This window comes from Acanthopagrus latus, chromosome 7 (genome assembly GCF_904848185.1).
Source record: "Acanthopagrus latus isolate v.2019 chromosome 7, fAcaLat1.1, whole genome shotgun sequence".
NCBI lineage: Eukaryota > Metazoa > Chordata > Actinopteri > Spariformes > Sparidae > Acanthopagrus > Acanthopagrus latus.
Genome location: NC_051045.1, coordinates 1,479,458 through 1,500,799, shown reverse-complemented (window position 1 = coordinate 1,500,799; position 21,342 = coordinate 1,479,458). Strand labels below are relative to the sequence as shown.

Genomic DNA, 21,342 nt, shown 5'->3' with positions numbered 1-21,342 from the left:
AATTCTTCTTATCTGATATTTTTTAAACCATTAAAATTTCCCCAAATTACAGCTGCAGCTCCTGTATGCAAAGTTCCCATTAATGTATGTAATCACTGATTAACATTGAGAAGTGACGATTCTTCGGCACAAGTGATTTCAAGAAAACTTGTTTCAAGGAAATACGTTTTTCTAATCGCAGTATACAGAATTAACTTAAAGGTGGGTTGGTGCGTTATTGAAGATGCATTTTTATTGTATTTAATGAATTAATGCAAGAAAACAGATGTTGTGTCTTTGGCTGACGTCGGCCTCTGGAGGCTGTTCAGTCTCGCATGAAGCCCAAAAAAGCTCAACTTACCTGAACTACCTGGATCTTCCGCGTGTGTTGCGCCTGTAGCGTGATTGGCTTACCTGAATGATTTCAACTTACAGCTCATCTAGACTTTCCAAATGTTGTGGTTGTGAGGGTGAAAAACAAATATGTGTCCACAGTTTTACAGACGCTTCTTTCACATTGTAAACTTATGGGAAAACCACTTTTTGGGCCCCAGTGCATCATGTGACGCTGGAATTACACAATTTAGCTGCAAGGAAAGTTGTCTGCAAACCTGGCGCTCTTCACGGCGGCTTGACACAGACCCTAAGCTAAGCTAAGCTAATCCCGTTAGACCAAAGCACGCACCTTCAGTCATCAGGAGTAATTGTCGTGCCAGGTAGCCTGAGGATCGCTCGTGACAGATATGTTGCTCATGTATACATGATTGTATAAGACGTAAAAAGCTTTTTGTATGTAGTAAGCTAGCCGCTAACGCAGCTTCCAGGTCACCAGTCGGTGTGTTCAGGCAGTTTGTGTTAATGAGTTTCGGAGGAGGTCTGGCTCGAGATGGGAGTGTTTTAGTACGATAGTTTTAAACGAAGCTTGGATTCGCTGGTTTCTGTTTTCTTGACAACTCTTACTTGTGTCCTTACCGGCTCTCCACAGTGTACATGTTAGATGGCTGTGTGTGCCGATGAGTATAAAGATTATCGGTGGGGAAATTGGCTTCTGCTGACTGATGGTCGGGCGGTGAAACCTTCAGTCTGAGAAAACAAGAGCTCGGTTACTAAACACACACACACACACACACACACACACACACGGCGACGAGGACGCTGCTGTTTCTGCTCGACTTCACGCACAGTATGTTTGTAACGGACGGTTCAGGCATGAAGGGTCTGCAGAGAGCAGCACATCCAGACAGAACGATAGAGAGACCCTGACAGAGACAGAGGGAGAGAGAGAGCGAGCGAGGCAGAGAGGGATGGTGGTCAGTTAGTGAGTCATGAATAATTGAATGTGCTTAATGGGAAGAGATATAAAAGCTGAAACTGTTTGGCTGCTTTGCAATAGAGACCAGATAGCTAGCCATTTCCTTTGTGTGCGTCTGTGCGCGAGTGTGTGTGTGTGTGTGTTTTGAGAGACTTCATTACCCAGAAACCCTGAAAATATGATGTCAGTAAAGGTTTTATTCGTAATGATATTGACACCTTGACGATCTTATAACCCAGCTGACAACTGTGTTTTCATTCAGTCGCCTGTTTCTTTACTTGCTGGAAGAAAGTCTGTAAACGAGACTCAGTTTAACGTGAATAAAACTTAAAAACACTACAGTACATCCGTCTCCAGTCCTGTGATGGTTGTTCAACAATGTAACTACTCAGACGATCCGACGCTGCCTCACGTCTTCAAAACTACATCTTCTGCTTTCGTTGTTCTGATTCACCTCTGTTTGTTCTGATTGAACCTCTCCAAAGTCTTTAGCTACTTGTGAAACCATACAGTCGCCACATAGCTTATTAACGTTAGCTTAGGTAATCAGCGCGTCACTCTTTCAGCCACTAACACTGGTGAATGTGACTTTATTTGCCGATATCAGTCAGCAAAGTGAACGTCAGCTGAGACGTTCAGCCGATATATGTGCATCCCTGGGTTTGTGACGTTATCCATAGAGTGGCCGGCTGAGGTCATCGCTGGTGCCTCAACATCACCAAATCTTGACTCCAGCATTCAGCTGATGACTGTGTTAGATTCACAGTTTAACTCCAAGACTTAAAACCTGAACACTGGCACCAACACGAAGCCAGGAGTCAGTGTTATTGAAGCTGTTGTTTGTCTTTTTGAAATGCACGATACATTGATACAGCGATGCACACAGATTGAATTGTTCCAGATGGAAAAGATCTAAAACTGAGTGGCAGAAAGAAAAAAAAATGGAAAGAAAGAGAGTGAGAAAGTCTAAAAGAGGTGGACGAAGACAGAGGAGGGATGGTGATGGAGTGTAGGAGGAGAGGCTGATGGTGTGTGATGATTTTTCTCGTCTCTGATGGCTTAGACAGAGCATGTCATTGGTATTTATGGGCTGAGAGACCTCGCACTCCTAGCAACCACAGGGAAAGAGCCAGAAATGAAAGGGAGCGATGGAGATGAGAAGGTAAAGGCAACGTGAAATCAGAAAACAGCGTAGAGGAAGTCACAAAGCCATGGATCAGGAGAGAGAGCAGAGGAATGTTGACGGAAAAGAGATGAAAATAAACAGGATGTTAAGAAACAGGTCAGGAAATCAAAATCAAGCCAGAAGTAAAAGTAAAAGAAGTTAATAAGATAAAATAGCGGAGGGCATTTTCTCATCTATCTTTCTTTCTTTTCTTGTTTTTCATGTAACGGGTGGACGACATGCAGACGGACCTGAATATGCCAGCCAGCAGGATGATGATGACTCCCAGATGCCTCGTCGTGTCCAGGGGGAAGACAAACATCTGACATGACATTCAACCTTTACGTATCACTTCCTCTGGCAGACCGACGGCAGGATGACAGGCTGAGTCCTGCAGGTGAACCCATGGACCAGGAAGAGGTGAACCTCTCCTCCGTCAGAAGATGATCTTCAGCGGACGTTACGTTTTCATTTTGTGGAGCTCTGCATTGTGTTGATTTCTCGCAGGGTTTGGTTCCAGACTGTTTTGTTGATGGAAAGAGTCAGAACTGAATTTTGTTTCTTGCACTGAAAACGCTCCAGGATCTTTTTTTTAATTTAATTTACTTAAATGATTACAACAGGGTTCTGATCCCAGGATTTTATGATGAGGCACAACGGGGAAGCTGGTGGTTTGTAAACTTGTTTGGGAGTTCGTAGTCGGGCCGACTGCGTTTCTGCTGCAGCGCTTGGAAAGAACACTTGTACTGGATGCTGGACAATCAACAGTCACTCAACAATGATAATGTGCAATACTTTTGATACAGAGGGACAAACGACGTCTCCGTCAGCCGTCGTCTCATCAGCTGCTTTCTGGAACCCAAAGTTCTGATCCTCTGCATGGAGTGCAAAGAGTGGATACAAGTGACTCACTGACACACAGAACAACAGTGTTTTTGTGGCGGACAAGTCGAACTCTTTCTCGGTATCGGTTCTGTTTTTGACTGTCATGGGTCTGAGGCCCAACAGAAACACCTGACTGAACCAGGGGATGGTCGACGACTCGATAAACCTCTCTGACTGGAGCCAGCGAGGACGAGGTCCATCTTGATCTCCACATCAGAACTCAAAGAAGAGAAAGTCCTCTCCCCCCCACTTACCTCTGGTGGGGGGGAGGGTGAAGGGTAGTTTAGTTTTTAGGGTGTAGGGTTTAGGGCCTTAGGGAGTAGTTTTGTAGTGATTTAGATATTTAGGTTTTAGGTTGTAGACTAGACCGACTAGTTTTAGATCTCTTGTGTTAGGCTTCCTCTTAGTGGTTATTCAGTTGTGCTAGTTTTAGCTTTTGGCTTGTTGCTTGTTTGCTTTTGCCACCGCTCAGTGAGTTCGCCTCTGCACCAGCTGTACCTGAGAGTCAGCGCTCAGAAAGGATCTTTCCAACTGCGTTAAGGCATTTTAAGAGTTTAGCATCAGAAAGTCTTGGTCACTGGGGTATTTTCCCAGCTGTTGACTAGTCTGGGTTTACCTAGCCATTAGCCAGACAAGCTAGTAATGGATTCTAATCCAGGCCCAGGCCAGGGCAGCCCAGAGAGCCCTAACCGGGCTGTGGAGTACCTTCTTGAACTGAACAACATCATCGAGAGCCAGCAGAAGCTTCTAGAAACGCAGCGGCGCCGGATCGAGGAGCTGGAGGTCCAACTTGACCGACTCAGCCAGGAGAACAAGGACCTGCGTTTGGACCGGCAACCTGTTGCTCCTCCTCCACCTGCTCCTCCTCCCGAGCCACCTCTCCCTCCACCTCCCCCGCCGCCTCCACCGACTCAGACCACGTCGTCGTCCATTTCTAGCAAGAATCACCACCACCACAACAGCCAACACCAAGCTCCTCCCCAGCCTCCCTCCTCCATCCCCCTCCACCACAGCCACCACAGCCACCAGCATCATCAGCACCACTACCACTCCTCCACCCACCACTCCTACAACAGCACCAACAGCACCAGTATGACCGCGATCCCGATTCCTGCTCCTGCTCCGTCTTCAGCGCCAACGTCCATCTCTCTTCCGACACAAATCCCAACTCCGATTTCGTCTTCAGCCCCTGCTCCACCTCCACCTCCTCCGATCCCACCCAGGGATCAACCCCGGGCCCACAGCCGGCTGACCCGAGTGCCCTCCACCAGCACTGGCACTAACACCAACTTCGTGGAGAAAGAGAAGGAGAGGCTTGAGCGCCTTCACCGATCCAACGCCTCCAACAACCATCACGCCCACACCCTCCACCACCACAAATCGTAAGTTTAAGTTTAAGGTGTACTTACGTCAGCCAAAGCCAAAGGTTGCACGAGATGATGGCAAAACCGATCTGAGCGGCAGACTGACATGAACAGATTCTGCCTTCAAAATGTTGGCTGGCACCTTTTAATCCAGTAGAATCTGACAGGTAATAACGTAGGACGCCATATTGAATATCCATGAGTTATACTGAGGGGGTTTTATCAGATGTTGCACACAATATACAATTATGTAAATTTAAATGCTATAATGAGATCAAGTTCTGTCTTTTCTGATGGGATGGATTCTGCAGAACATCAGTGTTAATATGACAAACTTTCACAGACTCACACTCTGCTGCACGTCTGTCGTCCCGCTGTTGGTTTTGCCAAAACTCGTGTTGACCTTTGGACTTTGATCGCTACTAACTTTGCAGCTTCTCTCACGCAGGTTTTTTTTTTTTTTTGTAAGCCTAGAAATATGTGCCCACATGCTAAATCTGACCTGGAAACGTCTTCTTTCTGCTTGATACCTCGCTGGCAAAGAAACATTGCAAGCAACAGATATTATGTTGAAGCTGTTGTGCTTGAACGTAATTTATTGTAAAGCGTTTGGACTCGGACACGTGGGAGAGGTGACTTGTCGAAGCTGAACACTGAAGCGTTTTCTTCTTCCGTAGGAGAGCGGCTGTGAGTTCTGTCTGTACTGATGCGAGTGCGGTTGGTGGATGTACAGGGTTGATAAATTTTCATCCTTGTATCAGTTAATAGGGCTACAGAGTGGAAGGTTGTTGTGGGAATTTATATACTGCAGGAGAGTAGAAGAGCATGAGGCTCCAGAAACAGACCAACTAAACGACTACAACATCTCTAACACTGATAATTGGTGGAGCAAAAGCCTGAAGGGTGTTATGTAACAGATATTTCTGTAAAAGCAATAAGATTGGTTGTTCTTGCTGAGACCGTAAAAAAAAACCCCAAAAAAACGCACGCTGGGCTTTTTTATAAACGTGAGGTCTTTTGCTGTCCTGATCACCATGGCAACCACTCACACGGCGGCTCAGCATCTTCTTCTTTTGCCTTTTTGCTCCTATTTTTTGTTGTAAGTTTGTTGTTTGGGATGCAGTTTCAGTCAGAACTCGTTAGTTGCCTGGCAACTGCATCTGAGGAGCACCCTATCAGCAAGTGTTGAAAATGACGGAGAGCCTCGCTGCCGCCTTTGTACGCAGGCTGAGCGCTGCCGTAGGCGACAGGATGCAGGGCTGCAGCTGTCCCATGCGTCTACCAGGCCGTTCCTTTTGTAACTGGAAACACTGAGCTGCTGTCTGTGGGAAGTGCTGGTCATGGCGATTGCTGTTGCTATGCAACTGTGAAAAACTGTTTGAAGGACAACACTCTGGCAAAACAGCTGAAATGGTTTTTAATCTCACTCGGTGCTCTGAGCGCTTAAGGCTTTGCTAAGCTTGCACCGCTGCTGGGAACACAGAGCATCGCCTCCTTTTCACTGCAAACACGGAGAGCAGAGAGAAGAGAGTCTCCCGGCAGACCTGCAGAACGGGAGGCTGGGGAAACGCAGTGATGACTCATGGAGACAGATTTAATAGTACTATTGCTTTGTCTTATGAGCTCTTATACGCGCAGCCCAAAAGTAAAATAGATTGTTCAGAAGTGTGACTCAGACTTTGAGATCTGGGTTCATTTGAGGCATCTTGAGGCATCAAAAAAAAGAAAAATCCTCCCGAGCCCTGAGTCATGGGACGTTCAGGTACCGTCGATATCGTGTGAAAAAAAGCTGACCTCAGGCTTGCAAATGATGTAACAGAGAGAGAACAGTGATGCAGTCTGACAGCGGCGAAGATAACTCTGATTCGTTATGAAATCGCACAGCACAATCGGCTGCTTGCTGCCTCTTCAAGTGACTGACTGTGATCCAATAAATCCCACACTGCACTGGGGCAGATTATGGCACGGAGGCATGACAGCATGTTGCAGCGCTGCCTACACTGGATTCTGACTGATTCTTTGTATCGGCCGTGATGCAGCAAAATGCAAAACACCCGCACGCAGATTTATCTTGCAGCACCTCAGGCTGAAGCAGGACACACACACACACACACACACACACACACACACACACACACACACACACACAGACACACGCACACACACACACGCACACACACACACACACGCACGCACACACACACACACACACACACACATACACACACACAAGGAAGCAGTGAATATTGTAGGATGTGACAGGTTCAAACATTTCATCTGAGGGGACACAGACCTGCATGTAGCAACTCAGAATCCTGAAGTAGTTCAGCATCAGTTTTCTATTTATGGCATCCATATTGAAATGAAAGCACATTAAACTTTGCATAAACACTGTGTCATTGTTCCTGTTGTGTTTCAAAGGCTCAGCCAGCTTTACACTGGTTATATATCTCCTGGGGTCAGAGAGTCACCTGATCAAACGTCAAGTAGATCTAAAAGCTGAAGAGCGGCCCGTGTTTGTTAGTCTGACCCCGAGATTCCACCAGAAGTGTGTCCACTGCATTACGGCTCCGATCCGGTCCGTCAACCCCTGCCGGCTGCATTTTATTTTGAAAGATAACTGGATGTCATGTTGTTGTTTCGGTGTGTGACTTCCTGTCTGCTCGATGTTCGGGGTTGTCCGGCGTATTTGTTCCGGAGGGCGCTGCGCTTGTTTATGGAGAGTTGAAATCCTCTATAGATTATTATGACTCAACATCTTCATCTTTATGTGATTAATTATCAGGTTTGAGGAGTTGACGTCGGCGATGAACGGGTCGTTGTTGACTAGCATTATAAAACTCAGCCAAACTCCCGCTCACTCCTTATCGGATCGGTTTCTACATTTCAGTCCAGATATCCAGGCTGAGTGAAAACAGTTTCTCGGGTCATTGAACAGCTTCCTGCTTTGACTTTTGGTGACTTATTTCTCACAACTGAAGTGACCTCTCTGCTATAACACAGAGTGAAAAAGGTACCACAGAACTGGTATTGGCTCTAATGTGAACACTGCCCAACATTGCTCTTCGTAGCCATATTGAGATGAAATGTTTGAGCAGAAACACATGGATCTGAACAGGCTGGAGGGTTTGTGGTTCAAACATTCAGGTCATATTTACCCTACAAGTCGCCAGTTAGCTTGTAAGAGAGCTGATTTAAGATCAGAACAGCAGGTTTTTTTAGCCACGAGGGGAAGAAACTGCAGCACATGAACACTGAGCATCAGCTGCAGCCACAGCAGCTTCGAGTTGACATTTCAACTGAAGTGTGGTGAGTGGAATAAAAAATGCAAAACGCCGGTACGATCCTGATCCTGAATGATTTTATTAAAGATTTAAAAGTGAAGCGAAATCACAACCCAATAACCTGATAACCTGATCAGAGCAGCTAAAAGTTTCTGGACAAATGACAAAGAATCTGTATTTAAGTTTGTTGTGAGGATAAATGCAGATATTTAGACTTTACAGGGTAAAGAAAAACACAAATCCAGCATCACAGCCTCTGCTGCTCCTGATGAGTTCTAGTGTCTCCGTTCATTTCCAAACCTCGGATGAGATGATGAGCACATGCGGCTGTGACGACGCCGTGACCATCATTAGACATCAGCGGCGTGACACTGATCCAGAGGGGAAAGACTGATGGAGAGCAGTTATGGTAATGAACCGGGAGAGGAGAGAGGGATGTTATTCTGCAGTGTGGGTGTGGAGCAGAGGAGTCAGATCTGCAGGACTCACATGGACGAAGAGGAGCACACAGAAAAAGACTTTTAAAAGAGGAGGGATCTGTTCTCTGTGCAGCGCTCCCCTCTCTCCTCTCTCCCTCTCTCCTCCTCTCTCCTCCTCTCTCCTCCTCTCTCCCCCTCTCTCCTCCTGTCTCCTCTCTCCTCCTCTCTCCTCTCTCCACCTCTCTCCTCTCTCCTCTCTCCCCCTCTCTCCTCCTCTCTCCTCCTCTCTCCTCTCTCCACCTCTCTCCTCCTCTCTCCTCTCTCCTCCTCTCTCCTCTCTACCCCTCTCTCCTCCTCTCTCCACCTCTCTCCTCTCTCCCCCTCTCTCCTCCTCTCTCCTCTCTCCACCTCTCTCCTCTCTCCCCCTCTCTCCACCTCTCTCCTCTCTCCTCCACTCTCCTCTCTCCACCTCTCTCCTCTCTCCCCCTCTCTCCACCTCTCTCCTCCTCTCTCCTCCTCTCTCCTCCTCTCTCCTCCTCTCTCCTCTCTCCACCTCTCTCCTCTCTCCCCCTCTCTCCACCTCTCTCCTCTCTCCCCCTCTCTCCCCCTCTCTCCACCTCTCTCCTCTCTCCTCTCTCCACCTCTCTCCTCCTCTCTCCTCCTCTCTCCACCTCTCTCCTCTCTACACCTCTCTCCTCTCTCCTCCTCTCTCCTCTCTCCCCCTCTCTCCCCCTCTCTCCTCCTCTCTCCTCCTCTCTCCCCCTCTCTCCTCCTCTCTCCTCTCTCCTCTCTCCCCCTCTCTCGTCTCTCCCCCTCTCTCCACCTCTCTCCTCCTCTCTCCTCCTCTCTCCTCCTCTCTCCCCCTCTCTCCTCTCTCCTCCTCTCTCCTCCTCTCTCCCCCTCTCTCCTCTCCTCTCTCCTCCTCTCTCCTCCTCTCTCCCTCTCCCCCTCTCTCCTCCTCTCTCCTCCTCTCTCCTCTCTCCTCCTCTCTCCCCCTCTCCCTCTCTCCTCCTCTCTCCTCCTCTCTCCACCTCTCTCCTCTCTCCCCCTCTCTCCTCCTCTCTCCTCTCTCCACCTCTCTCCTCTCTCCTCCTCTCTCCTCTCTCCTCCTCTCTCCACCTCTCTCCACCTCTCTCCTCTCTCCTCCTCTCTCCTCTCTCCACCTCTCTCCTCTCTCCCCCTCTCTCCTCCTCGCTCCTCTCTCCCCCTCTCTCCCCCTCTCTCCCCCTCTCTCCACCTCTCTCCTCTCTCCTCCTCTCCCTCTCTCCTCCTCTCTCCTCCTCTCTCCTCCTCTCTCCACCTCTCTCCTCCTCTCACCTCACTCCACACTCCCCCTCGCGCCTCTCGCCCCCTCACTCCGCCTCACTCCTCCTCTCTCCTCCTCTCTCCACCTCTCTCCTCCTCTCTCCTCTCTCCTCTCTCCCCCTCTCTCCTCTCTCCCCCTCTCTCCTCCTCTCTCCTCCTCTCTACCCCTCTCTCCTCTCTCCCCCTCTCTCCTCCTCTCTCCTCTCTCCTCTCTCCTCCTCTCTCCACCTCTCTCCTCCTCTCTCCTCTCTCCTCCTCTCTCCTCTCTCCACCTCTCTCCTCCTCTCTCCTCTCTCCTCTCTCCACCTCTCTCCTCTCTCCTCTCTCCCCCTCTCTCCTCCTCTCTCCTCCTCTCTACTCCTCTCTCCTCCTCCTGGATGTTACCTGTGATCTGCACCTTGATAACAACATCTGATTTTATCTGCATATAAATCTATATAAATATTTAACTCTTTTAATTGTTGTTTCATTAACCCAGTGCAGATTAGTTAGTTTCCACCTCTGTGAGGTTGATCTCTGAGCGAGTGTCATGTGACAGACGCAGCCAGCTGAGACGGGCCGGGTCAGCCCGGTGCTGCTCCTGAAGCTAACGTCAAGCTGGTAATATGTGAGGAAGTAACCGGAGCTGGTGGAGACGCGTTGCGTGTTAGCTCGGCCTGAAGCGACGCTGCTGTGTGTGATGGGTGGGCGCTCTGATGATCCAGTCCTCGAGGTCGTATTCAGCATCGTCTCACTCAGTTACATGTTGTCAGCAAAATGTTGTTAGTCCAACTTAAATCGCATGAAATTGAATTTTCTGATGTTTGACTAACACACCGAGGATAATAAAATCACTGTCATGAATGAATTTAAATAATAAATAGTGATATTACGTGTTGGGCCACCCCACCTCCATCTCTCTGACCCAGTCTGACATCTCGTCCTCCGTGTGCTGATGATGCTAACACAAGTGTAAATGAGCTCCGTCAGCAGCACTGCTGCACCAGGTGTGTGTGGGTGTGTGTGTGTGTGTGTGTGTGTGTGTGTGTGTGTGTGTGTGTGTGTGACCCCATTAGATCAGAGTCCTGCCAAGTGAAGATGCTCAGCCAGCGTCATGTGTTAAAATCATAAACTGTAATCTCTGACACAACAGTGAAAAACATGCTGTTCATTTTTTTGTGTGTTTCTGATGATTGTGTGTGTGTGTGTGTGTGTGTGTGTGTGTGTGTGTGTGAGCTAAAAGTCTTGACTCAGCACTTTCTCAGAGGTCGATATAAAGCACCTCATCAGCGCTGACTGCTGCCTGATAGTCCTGAGCTAAACATGTTTCCACCAACAAACTGCAGCGATTAAACAGCTCAGATCTGATCAGGCAGCTGGAGGACGAGCACACGCGTCTTCTTAATGAGGTCGGGTCACATGAGGCGCCGTATACAAGAGTACACTGATGTATCGGTTTAAAGTGGTTAAACTCGTCTTACAGCTCTGGATCCTTCCGCAGATGTTTATGTACAAGTGATCACAACATGGCAGCGACCAGGTTCAGCCGGTCAGTGTCTTATTTAGACGACTGGAGGAACGTATGTGCTTTTATGATATGATGTATTACTACACTATCAGCACACCTGTGTGTGTCAGCACACCTGCCGTGTCACTATTACCAAAACAACCCGAGCGTCGCAGCTCACCGGCGGCGGGCTCAGTGAAGCTACAGGCAAGAAACCGACTCTGTTTTGTTTGAATCTGTTTCCGTTCAGTGTGAAAGTGCAGCGCTGAGCTCCACCTTCACTCCCGTCATGATCACATTTGTTCATTTACATTTTGTGAATGAGACTCAGTAAGTTACTCTGGACCACAGAAGCCTTTCTGTGACATAAAGCATGAATATCAGCCACGTTACCATCGTCTCTGTGTCCCAGCTGCTGGATGACCTCTGTGGTTATATAATGTCTTTGTTCTTATGAACTCGGCCTTATGAGACCAAACAGACATGAAATTCTCCCATTTTCTGCACATCAGCTGAAATAAAGTGTTTCATCAGTCTAACATATATTTCTGCTGACATCGAGGTCCGTCTGAATGTGACTGTTCCTCAGAGATGTTAAATTGTTTTTGATAAATGTCCACCAGATGATTCTGACGAGCGTCTGTGTTGTATGTTGTGGTTTGACTTGTTGTTTTGTGTTACTTACGAGCCTGCATCATGAACGTGATGTCACTAAACTCTGCGTTTTACTTTCACATTTACATCAGTGTCCTGGGTGGAGGTTCTGTCTTTGTGCACTGCAACCTGACTTCCTCCTTTGCTGCAGTAATAATCATAACAGCCACTAAGGGTCTCCACCTAACCAGGAATTTAAATAATCTGCTTTAACAGGCAAAGTATAAGATTATTTTAGTATAGAGTGAATATAAAGAATCTTATTTTGCTGTTGTACTTGTACTGACTTTTACATGTAATAGATTACTTCTAGATCAGAGTATTTCTGCCTCTACATCAGAGAGGGATCTGAGTTTGTCTTCCACAGCTGGCAGTAAAGATATAATGTGTTGACACGTTGCATCAAGCGTTTAATAATGATAGTAAAAATAAAAATAATACTGTAATTATCGTGGTCGTAGTAAAACGTCTCCCTGTGTGACGACGTCACTTCTGCTCCTCTCTGCACATGAACATCACCACCAGACGCAAGATTAAATATGTCTGGATCAATACGTTAGAACCTATCGGGGCCATAGATCAGCTTGCTTACTGATTGCTGATTGATCCGTTTGAACCCATCTGAATTCTGCGTGGACGAGCTGTCGGTCACCAGCAGCTCGTCTCAACACGATGGACATGGAGGCAACTGTCATGGTGCTCTGTGAATCCATCTTGGATTCAGTCTGGTCTCCTTAAAAAAAAGACAAAAAAATACTGTATGTAATATTCTTTGGATGGATAACTGTATTTAAACTTCTTTTTCTCGTCCTGTCTTTAACCTTTAATCGCATTACGTCAATTTGTACAATCATTTCCAGCTCAGTTTAAACGCAGCCTGTCGCAAAACTCTAAAATCTCTTAATAACACTTGTCCCCTCCAGCTCACCGTAGTCACCCAGCGAATCCCACAATCTAATTAGAGGGTGTGTGTGTGTGTGTGTGTGTGTGTGTGTGTGTGTGTGTGTGTGTGTGTGTGCGCGCATGTGTGTCAGAGTGACAGGAGTTAGATGATATCAGTGTAGTTGATTGATGGTGTAATCATTCTACAGCTGACCTGGATGTTAAGACACACACACACACACACACACACACACAGTCACACGCGCACACACACACACACACACACACACACACACACTCTCTGACACATGCGCGCACACACACACACAGACACACACAGCCAGTTGGTAAATCGTACACAGTGTCACGTCTCCCTCTCTCCCTCCCTCCGTCAGTCCGTCTGTCTGTTATATTTGGCAACATGGAAATGAGACATGGAGCCGGCTGGTGGTGTTGAAGGTGGTGCTGATGGGGAGGGGGGTCCAGGAGGAGGGATAAATGCTGTCATGGCAACAGCTCGGCAGGCTGAGGAGGAGGAGGAGGAGGAGGAGGAGGAAGGAGAAGTGGTTTCATAACAGCAGGCACGCTCGGCTCCGCTGCAGCGTTTCCATCCGCTCGCCGACACGTGGACACATTTACATGTTCAGCTGAGTCGCTGTGATGCGCTGTGACATCACTGTGACATCACCGTAGCCGAGCAGCGAGGTAAACAGATTGACAGTTGTGCTAGCGCGCTAACATGCTAACTTACCTCTCCACTCACATAGTGGAGGATTTTACTATGATGGCGTCAGCAGCAGCAGCAGCAGGTCATCGTCTGATATCATCTCAGATCCATTTCATGTTTTTACATCCATGAAGAAGATGTTTTCTAGTTAAGCTCCTCCTCCTTTCCTGTAGCTCTGCCATCGGGTCAAAATGTCCGCTTGTATAAGATAAATGTAAATCCAAGCTGCTGCTTCCATTTCCACCCCTCAACATAGATTCATAACAACCCTCTCAATAACCAGCAGAGCCTCATCCAGGCATGTTAGAGGAGCGGACCGACACCAGCGGTCGTCATTTATAACCATCAGAGGAATCAGACTGTTTCATCAACACTGAAAGTTCCTCGTAGTGACGCTGATATCAGTTTTTAACTAAAAAGGACATTCTCTACAGGGGAAGACATCTGTAAAGTATAAATGAACACACACACACACACACACACACACACACACACACACAAAACACCAAAAAATGTTCAGGCGCTTTATTGTTTCTGTAAAAACACGCATGGTGCCTTCACTTACCTCAGTTGAAACCAGTTCAGGTTAGTTGCTGGTGGCCGACAGTGTGTGTTGACAGTAGGAAACATGTTTTCTGGACTTCAGCTTCTCTTTGTTGAATTAAACAACCTGATCGTCAGAGTTGGAGATCAACAAAAGTTTACTTTGGTGTTGTTGATACTGAAACTCATGTCAGACACTTCAAATGAACTTGAAGCCTAAAATCTATATTTTGTCCACTGTGTCACATTGGCATCAGGTTAACATGACACCAATAATTACCTGAGAGTGAAATATTAAACTGTGTGTAAATGTTTAGTCCCATAAAAGCACATTAATCAGCGAGCGAGGTCGTGTTGTACCAGCTGATATCTGGCAGCCGTCTCGCAGCACACAGATGGCTCCGAGAATATTCTGGCAGCCGGCTGATGTAAAGATGTGAGTGATATTTCACAGAGCATCTGTCCGGCTCGATACTGAACACTGGACCGAGGAGACTTTAATACAGAGGACGTGTTGGAGTCCAAGCTGTGCCACTTCAGGGACAGTGGGAAACTTTATTCTTAGCTCTCTGGATGTTGCACCACACCTGGTCGATTACTGACGTTTGCTAAAACTTTAGTGCAGCTCGTTTGAGTTTGTGTTCCACAACTTGGACAGACACTCTGAAGACGATGTGTTGTTTTTTTTATTGCTCACAGCATTTAAACAGTTTTCCGACTAATCTAGGTCACTTTATGTGGACAGTGACTGATGGTTACAGCATTAATATGCTAAATGTGAATTAGTATTAGTAATACTAAAGAATAGAATAGTAGAATTAGTAGTAATATTTATAAAGACTTGTTTCTCATCACTCAGACGTACACTATCTTAACGTTCAACATCATTTTCAAGTATCTGAGTTGTTCAGACTTGAAGAGACGATCATGTGAATCAGTTGAGAACATGAACGCATCCTTGTCGTCCTTGTCGTCTCGTCCTGGTGCGTCACAGCTGATTAAACTTTCTGCTCGACGGTCAAACAGTCGCAGCTGTCGTCCTACTGGAAACCTCCTGCTGTGGTAGCGGTGCTGACTGATTCGGCCAAAATGTAGCATGTCAACAAAAACAAAAGCTGCAGTATACCAAACACACAGAGAGACTGCCAGAAGTATTTGCTCACCTGCCTCACATATAAACTTAAGTGACATCCCATTCTTAATCCACAGGGTTTAATATGACGTTGGTCCTTCTGCAGCTATAACAGCTTCACCTCTTCTGGGAGGCTTTTTACAAGGTTTAGACGTGTTTATGGGAATTTTTGACCGTTCTTCCAGAAGTGCATCTCTCATCATATCTTTATGGACCTTGCTTTGTGCGCTGGTGCACAGTCATGTTGGAAGCAGGAATTGTCCAACATTTCTTGGTGTGCTGAAGCATTCAGGGTTCCTTTCACTGGAACTAAGAGACCAAGCCCAGCTCCTGAAGAACAACCCCACACCAGAATCCCCCTCCACCAACCTGTACACTTGGCACAGTGCAGGCAGACAGGTACTGTTCTCCTGGCAACCACCAAACCCAGACTTGTCCATCAGATCGCCAGATGGAGAAACACGATTCATCACTCCAGAGAACGCGTCTCCGCTGCTCTAGAGTCCAGTGGCGGCGGCTTTACACCACTTCATCCAACGTGCTGATGTACTGCTTGGATCCTGAGAGCGACCCGTTCTTTCACACATGTTGTAGGAACAGTCTGAATGCCCAGGTGCTTGTTTTTATACACCTGTGGCCATGGAAATGATTGAAACACCTGATTTCAATTATTTGAATATGAGTGAGTGAATACATTTGGCAATGCAGTGCACTTGATATGGTACCTGTTCAGAGAAGATCCAGTATCCTGCAGATGAGGTCACTTCTAAACAAGCTCGGCTCTCAACCATATTTTTAACGTTAATTATATGATGTAGGACGACATCGTGCTTCCAAAGCAACAGATTCGTGTGCAGAGAAGCAATGTGACAAAACGCTGATGACGATCGTGAAAATCTACATTCATGACGTCTCTTCTGCGTTAGTTTGCTGTTCGGTCGTTGACTTCTGCTTTCCACGCTGAGTCTGACCTGGAATACTGTGAAATGAATCGATCTAACAGTTTCACACTGCAAACTACTGTGGAGAACATTATGCTGGATCTACTACATGGTACATACTGCATCCTGGGTTATCTGGGAGCATGTGGATGAGTGATTGTACATCTAGTTAACAGCTTCAGCTTCCCTGAGCCGGACCAGAACAGTCCAAACCCTGCACAGGAACACGGGCTGGTCCTCTGTGTGAATCACAGTACAGAAGCTGACACACAAACAGTTTATTCAACATCTCTGACTGACTGTCTTTAAAACATTTAGATTTAATTCTTGTTATTTTCATCCTCTGGTTTGGAGCGGACACAAAGTGAAACATCCAAAGAATATTATCACAGTGTTCTGGAAATGGGGCCATGCTGTGTGTGTGTGTGTGTGTGTGTGTGTGTGTGTGTGTGTGTGTGTATTGAGGCCAGCAGTGCAGTATCTCCTGTGGTGTCGTTGGTAGAAAATGTCTGCTGCTATGCGTCTCGGTCTGATGACATCGCTGGTAATCCATCCACGCTCCTGCAAAACCCGAGAGGACAGTCGCACTGCATGCTGGGAAAGAAGCTGCCAGCGGTGCCACACAAAGTTGTTTTCTCGTGCTGTTTCTCGATCTCTTCGAGAACATGAGCCTGTTCTTTTGGAGAACCTCGGTCAGCCTGCTCCTTCTGCCCCAGTCAGGGATTTCCTTCGTTTCCCAGAATGCCTCTTGTCTTCTCCCTGGCAGTGGGCCTGGACGTGTTGCGTTCAGCTGTAGATCACATGTGTAGGCTGACGGACAGATGTGGGAGACTCACACCCCAACCTGTCCATCAGCTGCAATGCATTCTGGGCTATTTTCTGGTGTTTCTGCCTCCTCCTTCATTGGTTTCTCCATGTAGGATTCTTCAGGTTACATGTTCTGCTGTCAGGACTGGAATTATCTGGACCAAGTATCTGCAGTTTGTAACAGCATGAAGTTGATTTAAAGAAGTTAGCCTGAGCTTGTGTCAGGTAGTGGTGACGCACATGGATATATATGTTGGTCAGGAGTGTGTGGTCGAGCAGAAGAGAGATAAAGCGTCTGAGCACAGCTGAGCAGGAGGAGATGAGCCCCAAACAGGAACCAGCTTCAGGGCTCACTCCCCGGGAGGAAAGCAGACATCTCAACACCGTGATGAGTGCGTGTGCATGTCACAGTTTTGTGTTGAGATTTGAAAATCTGCAGAGTTCTTGTGGTTTGTCCAAAAGAAAAAGTCTGATCACAGGGACGTTTTAACATGCAGATAAAATGTGTGTTGCTGCAGTGAACGAGGGATCGTCTGGTGTAAACATCGAGTCAGTACTGGCCTCAACAGTTCTCAGAGGTGGATTCAGTACGTGGATGTGTGTTTGTCAGGAGATGTTCTGATCATCAGCAGCCACAGAGGAGGTGAGATGTTCTCCTCATCGTCCAGGTGGCAGCACAAGATGCGTCCAAACCACCGCTTTGTGTTTGGATTTAAATAAGCTCTCTACATTAATACATTCATAAACAGTCATCGTTACTGACGAGTTATCTGAGGAAACGTCCACTGAACGAAGCGTGTTCCGGCTGCAGTGTGCTGCTGTGAGGGGAGGGGACCGACTCTCTGCTCCGGGCGGTTTCTGGACTCATTAATGATGAATTAAACCCGTAAGAGCTTTAAAGATCTGACACATTTCTGACAGGATAAGAATCAGGATGAGACTCAGTTTAATTTGTCATGGACAGCAGGTGCACTCACACCTGGTTAATTGGCGCTGACACATTACAGGAGGTTGAACAGCGAACAGATCGAGGCCGACTGCATGTGAGCAGAGCAGATTAGAAAAACCTCGTCATGTACAGTTATACAACACTGTGTAGTTTTAGAGAATGAATCTAAACTTAAACTTATTTAATATTTACAATATTAAACACAGGAATATTTATCTCTTCCATCAGTGAATAAACGAGCTGTTCTCAGAGGGGAAGAAGGTCCCAGATCACTGTTTGAAGCTAGAAAGGTGGCAGGGTCCGCCACATATAGACAGAATAAAACAGTACAACGCTGTGTTTGTGAGTTCAGTTGTGAATTCTACAGATCTCATCTTTAGGTTCCATTTCCACCTGAACGCTCGCTGTTTAAGATGTGGACCAGCTGGACTTGTTTTTTTGGTGGACTGAACCTTTAAAACACTGGAAGCTCTGGAGAAGAGCAGAGAAGAAGAGGAGGAGGAGGAGGAGGAGGAGGAGGAGGAGGAGGAGGAGGAGGAGGAGCAGGAGGAGGAGGGGGAGGAGCAGGAGCTACAGGATCTGTTCAACCCAGAGAGTGTGACAGCAGCTCAGTGCTACCTGTGTGTGTGTGTGTGTGTGTGTGTGTGTGCGTGCGTGTGTGTGTGTGTGTGTGTGTGTGTGTGTGTGTGTGTGTGTGTGGGCTGCAGCAGTGCTGAGTGCCGCAGGCTTGTTGAATGGAGCTGCACTGTAGTTAAATATCAGCCTCCCCTGCACCTGTGTGTGTGTGTGTGTTAGTAATCACTCCTCTGTTTGCTGTTGTGTGTGCATGCATTCGCAGCATTCGCTGCAGTGTGTGTGTGTGTGTGTGTGTGTGTGTGTGTGTGTGTGTGTGTGTGTATGCGCGCTGCAGTGGAAACTAGGCTAGCTGATATGAATAGAGAAGTGATGAATTACCTCTCAGAGCCGAGCCGCAGGACGACACCCCGGGGTCCAACTGTGTGTGTGTGCGCGTGTGTGTGTGTGTGTGTGTGTGTGTGTGTGTGTGTGTGTGTGTGTGTGTGTGTGTGTGTGTGGGCTCACAAGGATCGAGTGTGAGAGTGAAGAACATGCAGCACACGTGAACTGTGGAGGCCGGTGAGTCGTCCACACTGTCAGTAGATATCAGTTCAGTCATTCAGGTGACGAGGAGACATTTTCCCGGCGGAGGTATACTCTCACAACGTAGTGCAGATTTAAGTTTACATTAAAGGGGCACTCTGTAGATTTGGAGGAGGAATTCTAATATTCAGAATATAAATGAGGTAATAATCTGAACTCATCAGTGAATAAATGAGCTGTTCTCAGACGAGAAGAAGGTCCCAGAACAGCATCTGAAGCTGAGAGGTGGCAGGGTCCGCCACATATAATATATTGTTTATTCTGTCATAAAAAAAGAGAGATGGATTATTTAGTCTTTCTCTGCTCATCGTCTCTTCACCAAAACTACATAGTGCACCTTTAAAAAATGAAAAAGGAAAAGTTGAACATTTTAAAAAACGAGCTGGTTTCAGTTTCTTGCTGAGGCGTCCTGCTGACCGTGTCCGGCTCTCTGCACTCAGTGTGCTCTCAGGTCCGCCTGTGAAACTCTCGGGCACACAGTGAATTAGCACATTTTCCAAAATGTTGAACTTGTATTATTAAAGAGGGAGTTTTACAGCAGAGAGCAGAGATCGCTTCATTTGATTAACTCAGACTGCTGAAGCCTCAGATTAGCTTCGGATAAACTTCAGAATATATTTTCCCACTGAACAAACTCTGCGGATTTAAACTCATCGCTCACATTGAAAGTGCGTCAGGCGGTTCTCGTGGAGCGTACGGACACTCAGTCACACCTGTACGATGTGTTCAACACACCTGAGGCGACGGTTTACATGCTAATAACACACTCGGGATAGTAAATGTTAATATTTGCTAGAATCAGTGAAAGTTATCGGTTCACACACTTTCTAAATCGGATATTTTGGCAGTGTTTGTGCTCACATTATCTGTGTGTGTGTGTGTGTGTGTGAGAGACACTGTCCAGATGTCACCTATTGGAAAGAGTAAATCATCTGTGAGCAGCAGCAGCAGCAGCAGCGGAGGATCTATTTAAAACACACACACACACACACACACACACACACACACACACACACACACACACACACACACACACACACACAGACGCGCGCGCAGTCCTTGTTACCGTGACAACATGTTTCTTCATTTGCAACGGTTGCCCTTAACAACACCGTTGGCATGGCCTCCTTTTCTGGGAGCAGCCAGGAGAAATGCAGCAGCTCTCACTCTGTTGGTCTCTTTATCTTTTTATCTCTCCTCCGTACAATCGTTCACATTCGGCCGTCATCTGCGAAGCGTTCACACGATCTATCTGTTTATATTCCTGCGTCCGGTTCATGAAAAACACATCCTGCACTGAAGAAGTTACCACTCACAGGTATAATCCACTCTGAGGTTTGTTCTGAAGTAACTCAACGTGCTGCGTCGTCTTTCCTCCGTTGTTGGCAGGAGAAATAACAGTTTTTGGAGCGTTCAGAAGTCGACTGTAGCTCTAAACTAACCTCCAGAGATGGAGCGAGTATTTATACCCTCCAGTGAACTCACACGTGTTCAAACAGCCGAGTTAGTGCTGGAAACTGTAGAGCAGCGTTCAGCTGTGACGCTCGCCAGCATGTTGATGTCACGACCTCCTGACTGCTCGTCACACACAACTTCATCGGTCCTGTTGATGTTACGTGTTAGTGATGTATTTCTTTTAGCAGCAACAGAGTAATAAAATATAACGCATCACTAATGTTTAAGTAATGTATTAAGAGTCATGTAACATGTAGGGGTGTAATGATACATCGATTCAATGACCAGTGATCCAACAGCATCGCTACAAAGTGAAAACATCAGTTAGTGTCGCCACCATCAAGATGCGCCTTTATTTTGAAATTTCTGTGTCATTGTTTCCTCTCTGAACACTTCTTTGTTTTGTTTTTTATTAAAAAGAACAGATTGTTTTCCATTTAAATATCTGGAACCACTGATGAAATAATATTTCAGTAATAAATCTGTCAAGTTATATTTTAGCTGCACTTGCATTGATGTAAACGACTAACACTGATTGTGTTTAACAGTCGTGTGATGTCATCTCGTATTGATCGCAGGCGCCGGGATCGAATGGAATGGAATCAAAATCGTATCGTGGCAGACTTTGTGATATTAACAGAAATATGTTGTCGTCTTCTAAAGAATCAATATAATAATAATATTTACACCTCGAGTCACAGGTCACGCTACAGACGAAGTGAAGCGTTTATTATTCATTTTAAGAATCCGTCCACACGCTGCGACCCGGCAGGACACGACGCAGGAACCATGCCTGTGGTCGTTTATGATTATTCAAATCTCAGTGAAGTTTATTTTGCAGGTGAACTGATGACTTTAACTGTGAGACGTAGAGTCTCCATGTGTCTTCACACAC

At 46.7% G+C, this 21,342-nt stretch overlaps 2 protein-coding genes and 1 pseudogene across 2 annotated transcripts in view; 2 read left to right on the top strand and 1 right to left on the bottom strand.

Moving 5' to 3' along the window:
• Positions 1-21,342, top strand: part of LOC119022489 (putative C-type lectin domain family 20 member A) — an 826,153-nt gene that overhangs the window by 217,208 nt on the left and 587,603 nt on the right. The gene's annotated exons all lie outside the window — the stretch shown is intronic.
• The window catches only part of LOC119022462 (macrophage mannose receptor 1-like), a 409,060-nt gene that overhangs the window by 190,001 nt on the left and 197,717 nt on the right, over positions 1-21,342 (bottom strand). The window lies entirely within an intron of this gene.
• The window catches only part of LOC119022455, a 131,105-nt pseudogene that overhangs the window by 5,236 nt on the left and 104,527 nt on the right, over positions 1-21,342 (top strand).